General features: G+C 31.4%; 1 protein-coding gene and 1 long non-coding RNA gene across 8 annotated transcripts in view; both read right to left on the reverse strand.

Annotated features, from left to right (window-relative positions):
* spen (split ends) overlaps positions 1 to 8330 on the reverse strand; it is a 415150-nt gene that overhangs the window by 108508 nt on the left and 298312 nt on the right. The gene's annotated exons all lie outside the window — the stretch shown is intronic.
* Positions 4645 to 8330, reverse strand: part of LOC136795129 (uncharacterized) — a 62999-nt gene continuing 59313 nt past the window's right edge. The window contains exon 2 of the long non-coding RNA XR_010842679.1: positions 4645 to 4704. This is a non-coding gene — a long non-coding RNA (uncharacterized lncRNA). The remainder of the gene's footprint in view (positions 4705 to 8330) is intronic.

Consider the following 8330-nt stretch of genomic DNA (forward strand, 5'->3'; position numbering starts at 1 on the left):
GAAATAATCCCACCATTTTATTTTTACTTCATAAAATTATTCAGTCATTACTATTAAAATTTTGATTACTTTTAATTACAATGAATTATTGTAAATAAAATTTTAAAATAGAGCATAAACTTCATTATTGTACGTAAATACGTATAAAAAAAATACGGGCAATAAATACAAAAACACAAGAGGTGATGAAGAGAATTCCTACAAGAGCACCCTTCTGCTGGTAAAAATATTAACCACTTCTTCTACGATGGTTGCCTTCTTTGATTTATTTTCAACAAACATTCTGAGATTATTAAAATGGCAAACTGTAAATTATAATAGGAAGAATGGAATCTATAAAATGTATTTTTTTTTTTTTTTTTGTTTCCCCCGTTATTTTTAGAAATAAGTATTTATCGAATATTTATGCTCATTGAATCTTTTTTACCGAAGGATCGACGTGAATTCATCTTGTACCTTCGAAGGTGTGGTTGTGATCAGTAAAGATGTCAACACAACAAGTTATCTTCCTAACTACAGCAGGTTTCTAGAAAGAAATCATCTTTATTTTATTTATTTATTTAACACCCTACCTTGCCTATTAGGCAATACGGGTGTTCGCAGCAGTGGGTACAACTCATTGCTGCATATGACAAACATTACATAGCTGTGCATACAGCTTGCTCTTGTTACAAAATATATCTTGCTCTTCTACTGAGGCCTTGCTGGTGTAGCTTATTCTCTCCTACCCAGGGAGAAGTGAGTAGGGGCCACAGCCTCCTTCCACCCATACACGAAGGTCTTGTACTGCGGGTAGTTTTCTTTCTTCATCTAAATCAGAAAGAAATCATCTATCAAATAAGTTCACTATTTTCTTCTTTTTTTTTTTTTCTGGGGTCCCAAAAATCTAGGGGGGGCCGCGGCTCTTCCTTGCTCCCCTCGGTCTACGCCCATGCATACATACAATTTTGGCAGACATCTTTATTTCGACTCCCGAAACATGTATTTCCGTATAAAACTAGACTTTCTGTGCAAAATAATAATACCTCCCCATACCATATATTTCATATATAGGTTTAGTTTTGGGCAGCTTGTAGCCGTGGGAGCTGAGGCGTAGGTTTTAACAATCTGCGCCGGTTCGAATCTGGCCTATCTTGACCCCAGCCCCGACCATGGTTGGAATGCTAACCTCTAGATAACCCCTCCGTATACCAGGAATGACCAAGAAGGGGATCATAAAAAAAATAATAAGTAAATAAAAATTTACGACTGCTATAACCCATACTGCGACCTATACACTGTAATGACTTAAAAAAAAAAAAAAAAGAAACTATAAACCGGTAATAAAGGAGGAATAGAAAAAAAAACTTAATAAAAATATATAATAAAAAGGGATGGGAACAATTATTTCCTCATTCTGAAGGCCATGAATTTTATAACTTGCCTCGCTGAAAATACACCCTAACGGTTTTTGTATTATTTATTTTCTTTATATACTGCTATAAAATAGTTTATTGCTTTTATAATTCACATTGAGTTTTTTTTTTTTTAATACTAACAAGATAGAAACTATAATTTAACAGAAGACGATCACAAAACAGATGACTAAAACAAATGATAAAAAAATGGACGCCTGAAGAAACTCTATGCTAAAAGTGGAAAATACTTTATTTATATTAATTTAAAAGGAATAAAATATTTGAATCAGTGAGAAAAGAAATCTAATAAGTCACTATTTCATGGATATTTAAAATCTGGCGGCTTTGTATTCTATTTAGGGAGCTGTTACACATTTGTCAAACTATTATGAGCCAGCATGTGGATGGGTTATTTGGATTAATTGGTATAAGTTGAGGATTTCTGAATTTGTACCCGGCACTTGTACAGTATATAAACATTTGTACTCAGTATTGTTTTAGTACTTTCAACGGATAGATATTTGACTTCTCCTTGTTTTAATTAATTTAAAAATTTCCCCATAAAATTCGGAATTAAGAATTAATAAAAGATAATAAATAAATCTGAACCACTACAAACCATGAAGGGTCAGGTATGCAGTAGTACTACTAGACCAACGGTTGTATAAGAAAGTGATTTAGTCAAAATCACACTCGACTGTAATATTCTTACCCACTTCCATCGTAAGATTATATACATTCATTACAAAAGACTGATCTACAGAACTGTAATAAGGCCAATCTGGACATGGGCTTTGGGACTTCACTAAACCTTCGAATTCCTCTCGTATCCAATCATTGCATTCAAAAATCCTTCGTAAAATACTCAGTGCTCCTTACTTTGCCAGAAATAAAATCATACATAAAGACCTTAATGTTCCATATGTAAACGATCTAAGCCGAACCAGATATCACTCTTTCCAATACGAACTCCCTAATCACACAAACCCACTAGTTTCTAACCTTCCATTCCTGACGATCCTCCCAGGCGCCTGAAAAGAAGATGGCCACGAGATCTGCTAATGTAACACGTCATTAGAGTGCTACCAATGGGTAGATTCTCTACACGCCTGTAACACTCCAATTTAACTGCGATCAAATTTACTATATGTATTATAATGTACAGTTGTAAATAGCAATAAATAAATAAAAGATTATATAATTTAAAATTCTATTAAGTATGTCTAAATACATTTTTTTAAAACTTGTCAATTGACTTAACGAATTTATTTGCATTTCACATAGCAAAAATACACATTTATAAAACAATTATATGTCTCAGTAATATCTGATAAAGATTCTAGAATAAAAGCTGAATTCATGTGCTGTGTATTAATATTCCTTTGAATTTTAATCTATATTTTTTACTATGCCGTTATTTGCATTTCCTTTAATTTCAACTATTTTTAATTTGTATTGGGAAAAGATAGTTGCCCGTATGAAGTAGGTTGTAGTAAGATAGTTCGGGTGGCGGTCAATAAAGCTATCAAAATAGTAAAAGTAAACAATTTATTGTTAACCAACGTTTCGTCCCACTTTGCAAAGCTTCGTCAAGCCTGTCAGATTTAAAGAAAGATAAAAATATAACATTAGTTTTGTTGAAAACTAATACTATGTTTGCTCTGTTTGGAACACACAAGCGTGTAGATGCTCTGGCATTTGTTACTTTCTTTGTTTAACAAGAATTAGTAGGTAATTTGAATTAAAGGCGAGCTGCAAACGTGTAGATACGCCTTTAAATTAGTATTTGGTCTAAATTGTCTTGTGCTACCTTCAATCGCTTCCATTATAGACGAATTTGATTATATTGATAAAATAAAGCAAGTAGATATGACGTATGATAATAAATATTGCTGTGATACAATTAAATGTAACTCTACCATAACAATCACGAGGATCGTTATATAATAAAATTTAAAGAAAATAAATAACAATAATAATATTGAGAATATAAGACAACTAAAGACAGTGTTGCAGAGAGAGAGCAACGACCCGATGAAGAAAGCTGAAGTCAGTGGGTCACTGGAGCGGCTTATCGATATCGCAAGTGGAGCTAGTATCTAGAGTATCCAGGACCGAGATACTGGATATCTTAGGAAGTATACATGGGATTCAGTTAGGATGGAACCTATAAATATAGATCAATAGACCTACAATTTATAGTAGAACCTTTTTATAAATGAATACTGATTCATTTTACTCAATACAGATAAAATATTTTGCGATAGTTCACTGAATTTCCATATGAAACTTAGTAATTCTCGACTGTAAGGATATATTTTCATTGAAAGATTCTCATCAAAATTTTAATTTAAAAACATCCGACGCGTCCTGAATGCATAAGCCGCCCAAAACTGTAAGTTACGTTTACTGTTTTCGACAGTTGGTGCGCAAACTATGTGAAAAGCTAATGAATAAAATCTTTTGAGGATTCAATTCCCCGTAAGTATCCTTCATCAAAATTTGAGTTTCCTGAAATAAAACGATCGCCATGCTGATGCTTTAATTATGAACGGGTTTTTACGTGAGGGTCGTTTGTCGTTTGAAGTTCAGTGAGTTGAGGCGTAGGTCTTTGCAACCTGGAAACTATAGTGACACAAGTTTGAATCCAGACTGGTGAGTCGACTTTTATTTCAGTGGCAGTCCACGAAATAGGTTGCTACCCTGTAGATAAAATTAAAATTATCACCAAATCACCCGAGCCCACTTAATTCCGACTAGTAAAACACTCAGAAGATGAAAGGTCTAAACTTCCAATTAATTACTCATTAATCATTTACGTCGCTATAAAAGGGCTATTTGGACTTATGAAGACGAATTCCTCTCGTATCCAATCCATAAAATCCAAAATCCTCAATGCTTCTTATTTTTTTTTACAAATAAAATCATCCACAACTTTAACGTACCATCTTGTCGATTTAAGGTATCGATTCTTCCTCTTCAATTCCTGATACTCCTCTTAAGTGACTAAAAAGACGATGGCCTCGAGGCCTTCAAAATCTATAAATCAGTTATTGGAGTCTATCAACTGGTAGATTCTCCACAAGTATGAGGAACTCGATATTATAATTAAAGTAATTTTTAAAAACGAAAATATAAAAAGAAATTGTAAATAAACGCACAATTAAATATAGTAAATTTTAAAATCATTAAGTATGATATTAGTTGTATTAGTATACGTTATAACATGCAATATAACAACAATAACTCACAAACGGCATGCATATAAACATTACCAGCAGTAACACCAGAAACAGTCGATACTCACCTAAAACAAAAAACAAAACAAAATGAATACATTTATAATATTATTTACAAAATATAATAAATCATTGTTTATTACACAAGTTTATCCAATCAGTTAGTTGGAAATAGCATAGTCGCTACGACAACATAATCAGTGAGAACTAAGAGCAAATATTTGAATAATGATAAAACCCGGATGTAGGAGATGCGCAATAACAAGATGGAATCCAAGGTTTTCGATAGATCGGAATGAAAAATTTTAAAATATTATTATTTTCAAATAATATTGAATTGGTAGATTAAGTGGTTTTGAAGAGTATCAATATGCAGGTGATATGAGTCTAAAATTGTCCTTTGTTAAGCGTATAAGAGCTGAAGTAGGTAACGTGGCAACCAATAGTGCCTCATTAATCTGAACACATTGTTATGGATAAGAAAATATAACATTTCAAAATAATTTCATGCACTAATGAAAATCATTTCGTCTTAAAATAGTAGTTATCGTATGAAACTAGTTTTTCCTAATAAAATTTCTATTTCTATAAAAATATTACTATATACGGTTAAATAATTGCTTTGTACGATACATCTTTGAGGTCCCCAGGTACGCCTCTGTCACCCGATTTTATGAAGAGTTGAAGTGGCTTTACCCCTCCTTCCGTCGTAAATATTTTCTTGTTTCCTTTCTCTATCAAGTTATCCAATCCCGCTGTCCATCGTACACCTCAGACATCCTTCAATTTAAGTCCTCAGTGCATTCCCGCAATACCCGCTCACGCCTTCAGACTTACATGTTAGTGCACATCGAACCGCAGCCTTTGGAAGATCATTCCTCATCCGTTCCTCTTCCCTATGGAATTATATTCTAACACCCTTCCAATCTTCAAATCCCGTATCTTCGACTACCTTCTGTCCACCCAATTCCGGAAGAATAACAATTGAAAGTTTCAAAAAAGCTTTATATATTTTCTGTATTTTATGTCTTAGATCTTCGTTTATAAATGTAAATATGAACACTAGCAGAAATTATATCTGTTCATATATTACTTTATGGTTTCATTGTATTTGATTTTTTTTCCCTTTATTTACTATCAGAAGTCACCTTATGTTTTATGATATGACAAGTGGTTTCATTTGTTTTATCATTATTTTATATATTCTACCAATTGTGGTTATTTAATTGTATATTTTTAAATTCACTACATTATTTTATTTTATAACATCTTGTAATTTCGTCTCTATTTTGTAATTTACTCTAAGGCTCTAAAGCCTAATTTTGACGCCTGTAAATTATTCTAAAGGGATCAATCCCAGAATAAATAAAGATTATTATTATTATTATATTGCCTCCATTGCCCTGTCTTTCAAAATTAAAAAGTTTTGAGTAAGCTGGTGGGTACGTGTTGTCACTAAGCAACCTTCTTAGCTTCAAAGGACCTTCTTGATTTTTCCTTTAAGAAATTATTATAAAAAATTTGTGAATTATCTCTTTTATTTCCGCTTAATCGTAAAAAGAAGCGAAATATTTCAACTCAAGGTCATTCGACGATAAAAATTATTATTTTTTTTTGCAATTTACTACTTACTAATCAATTTATTTTTAAAATAACATTTCACTCTTAATTATTATAACTAAAAGACGGACACAGATTTTTGACTATAAGTTTCGAACAATCCAACGAAATTCAGAATTGACCGTTTAATTTTTTTTTTAAAATTAACTACTGAAATTTACAACTGTACTAATATAAAATTACACCCAAAAATTTTAATATTAGACCATAATGGTATGATACAAGCTTGTGGAGAAACTACCCATTGGTAGCACTTTAATAATATGTCTGAATTAGGAGGTCTCGAGACCATCTTTTTTTCAGGCACCTTTGTACCTCGGACAAGTACTAGTTTTTTCTCCTTACTCCTGTAATCCATAAATCAAAACGAATCAAGAGTACGCTTGCTAATAAATAAATGATAGAATATAAATGAGCAATTTGTATCAGTGATAATAGAAACGGATGTACTTAAATAAATACTTTTTAGTGATTCGTTACTTTGGTTATCGAAAATCTAGAAAAGAACTGTTTGTAAATTTTTTTTTACTTCTTGATATTTATATAAAAATGCATCTAGTAAATTTGATGTAAGATCATAATGGTAAGATAAAAGCATGTAGAGAAATTACCCATAGGTAGGTAGGTAGCACTTTAATAACATGTCTATATTAGAAGGTCTCGAGTCCATCTTATTTTCAGGCGCCTCGGAGCATTGTCAGGAATGGAAGAAGAAGTTAGAAATTAGTGGATTTGGATGTTTGGTGAGTTTATAATGGAAGGATTGACATTTTGTTCGGGCTAGATCGGTTACATATGGAACATTAAGGTCTTTATGGACTTCATTTATGACAAAGTAAGAAGCATTAAGGATTTTATGAAGAATTTTGGTTTGTGTGTTTAGTGGAGCCCCAAAGCTCGACTCCAGCCTATGTCCAGATAGGTCTTATTACTAGGGTTTGTCGGTTTTTAAAACCCGGTTTTTTGGAGAAAATTATGAAATTCGAAAACCGGTTTTTTTTTTTTTAAAAATGGGTTCTGTTTTCAATGTATGAATACCCTATCTCTTCGGTTGCAAGTGAGAGGGTATTTTATATTTCGGGGAATTTTGAGAATAAACTAAGGACACGGCTAAATAGCAAATCGACGTCCTCTGTTTTCTGAAATCATATTTCATTAAACAAAAAATAAGTAGAATATTTAAATTTGTATTAAAATTGTTCGGAATAGAAAGAAAATACTTAATTGTCTTTAAAACTAAAATTGATTTTAATAAGTGTGTATGGATAAACTTTATTTACTCTTGTCTTTCGGCTTTGATTACAATTTACATTATATAATACGCAGTTATATAGTTTCTAATTGTTTTTAATAAGTATCCATCTGTATCAATAACATTATTTTTTAAAAAAATAATATGGTTATTATAAAAATATGAAAATATATAGTTTTTATTTATTCGAACCCTTTGCTGAATAACTCGTTTCACTATTATAAAAATATTTACATCCTTATATGTGAAAATTATGCATAAACAACAATCCTGGTCAACTATTATTTCTTTGTTCTACTAAATTGCATAAAAAAATTTTACTATCAATAAAATTGAACAGTAAATAATTTCAGTCAAAAACTGCTTTTAATCACTTAATTTTCTGTTAAAATTTTTTGTTCGAATTACAGAATATTCGAGCAAAAATATTTTTTATAAAAATTCGAAACCGGTTTTCTAAAATGTCGGTTTTTGTATAAACCCTACTTATTACAGTCATGTAGATCAGTCTTTTGTAATGAATTGGAAGTTTAGACCGTTTGTCCAATAATTACTACGATAGTCTACAGTTTAAAATAAGATTGTTGAATTGTAAAAAGATTTATTTCCGATTCAACAAATCTCGAAACCGAAGTATGATAAATTTTCGAAATTTACATTTCATTGGGTTCTGTTCTAGGAATAGATCGAAATATAAATGGAAAATTATGGGACTGACACGGTAGACTATACATCATAAAAACTATTACCCTACGAAGATAAGTGTCAAAAACTACTTTATAATAAGTTAAATTTCCTTTATTTTGAGTGTTGGCTGACATA

This window comes from Halyomorpha halys, unplaced genomic scaffold, assembly GCF_000696795.3.
Source record: "Halyomorpha halys isolate HHAL.00 unplaced genomic scaffold, Hhal_1.1 Scaffold40.1, whole genome shotgun sequence".
Taxonomy (NCBI): domain Eukaryota; kingdom Metazoa; phylum Arthropoda; class Insecta; order Hemiptera; family Pentatomidae; genus Halyomorpha; species Halyomorpha halys.